This window comes from Arachis ipaensis, chromosome B10 (genome assembly GCF_000816755.2).
Source record: "Arachis ipaensis cultivar K30076 chromosome B10, Araip1.1, whole genome shotgun sequence".
In the NCBI taxonomy this organism is placed as follows: Eukaryota; Viridiplantae; Streptophyta; class Magnoliopsida; order Fabales; family Fabaceae; genus Arachis; species Arachis ipaensis.
Window position 1 is genome coordinate 22,257,719 of NC_029794.2, and position 2,026 is coordinate 22,259,744.

Below are 2,026 nucleotides of genomic sequence, written 5' to 3' on the forward strand. Positions count from 1 at the left end.
GGCTGTTACAGAATACACGTAATTTAAGAAGTAGCAATATCAGCACTTTATTATTTACTATTGTTATGCTTTTTATAAACAAAAAATTATCGTTTAGTGTTCAAGTTTTAAAATTCAAACTAAGATATGGTTATATATTATAATTTTTGTATTTGAACATTGATTTATTGTAATTCTTATTGTTTGATTAACATGCATGTAAAACTTAAATCTTGAGGTTGGCACAATGAAATTGTATTATATGATCTCATCTTCTTAATCCATAAATTGCATTCTTCGGTAATCTTTTATAAATATTATTTTTATACTTAACATGGTAAAAGAAAGGTATATTTTTATATAAAGTATTTGTTGCAGATATAACTGAAACAATTTATTATCTTGGTGATTATTAGATGTGATAGATATTGGTGACCCAGAAATTTTTTGCCGGCATTGCGACGTCAAGATGTGGTATGAGGAGAGATCAGAGAAGTCCGAAACATGATCCAATTTTGAGTTCTCAATATGTTGTATGCGAGGGAAGGTACAACTGTCGTTTTGAAGCACTTGATCGGACGCTCAGGGATCTTATGTCAGTTACCGATCAACATAAGACACATCAACCATTTGGTGGTAAGGTTGTTGTTCTAGGAGGTGATTTCAGACAGATACTTCCGGTGATTTCGAAAGGAAGTAGACATGATATATTGGCATCCGCTATTAACTCATCCCATATGTGGTCATTTTGTAAGGTTCTGAAACTGCATACGAATATGAGGCTTCTAATGTCTTCTTTGGATCAAGATGAAGGTGAAATGAAGAGATTTGCTAATTGGATACTTGATGTTGGAAATGGAAATATTGGCTCTGTTGTTGGTGATGAATCAGAAGTTGAAATTCCAGATGATATATTGATTACAACTACTGATGACCCTCTCTCTCATTCGGTAGACTTTGTATATCCAAATTTATTGCAAAACATGTCAGATTACAGGTATTTTCAGAGTAGGGCAATTCTTGCACCCACGCTTGAGAGTGTCGAGAAGGTAAACGATTTCGTCTTGACAATCTTTCCAGGGATGGAAAAGGAGTATTTGAGCTCTGACACAACATGTCAAGCTGATGAGAATGAAGATGTACAACAAGAGTGGTTCACACCAGAGTTCCTAAATGACATCAAATGTTCAGGACTACCCAATCACAAGTTGACTTTGAAGCCAGGAGTCGCTGTAATGCTACTGCGAAACATAGACCAGACTTCAAGTTTATGCAACGGGACAAGATTAATAGTTAACAAACTTAGCAGCAACGTAATTGGAGCGACGGTAGTGACCGGTAGAAATATTGGAAATAAAGTGTACATTCCAAGAATAAACTTGATCCCTTCAGATTCAGAATTGCCATTTAAGTTCCAATGGAGACAATTTTCATTAACAGTATGCTTTGCAATGACCATTAACATGAGTCAGGGTCAATCACTATCACATGTACAGCTTTATTTGCCAAAATCAGTGTTCACCCATGGACAACTTTGTCAAGAGTTAAGAGTCGCAGTGGCCTCAGGGTTTTAATTCTAGACGAAGACGGCAATCCAAAGTCATCAACAATAAATGTCGTGTTCAAAGAGATTTTTAATAATATTTAGGTAAGAATAATATTATTTTCATTTTAATAGCATGTTATGATTTACACTTTTATACAAATATTTACTATAGATATAACTAATTTATCTATAACTCTTTTTTCAAATTTGAAATAAAATGTGTAACAAGGAGCACAACATCCTATGCCAATTGCTTTTCTAATGAAGTTAGTAAGATACTAGGTTGTCGATAAATTTTTATTAGCTTTTTGATATAAAATTTAGGGTAAAATTAACATGCTATTATTACAGTTATATATCTTCTTATTTTTTTATGTCTCCCTCCTTATGGTTCAAGAATATTATAAACTTCAAACTCTTCTATTTATATTTTACTTTAAATAAAGATAAAATAACATATTTAACACGTTTATTATATAATAACGATGATAGTATTATACT

General features: G+C 32.5%; 1 pseudogene; it reads left to right on the top strand.

Moving 5' to 3' along the window:
- LOC107620423 lies at positions 511-1,627 on the top strand (annotated as a pseudogene).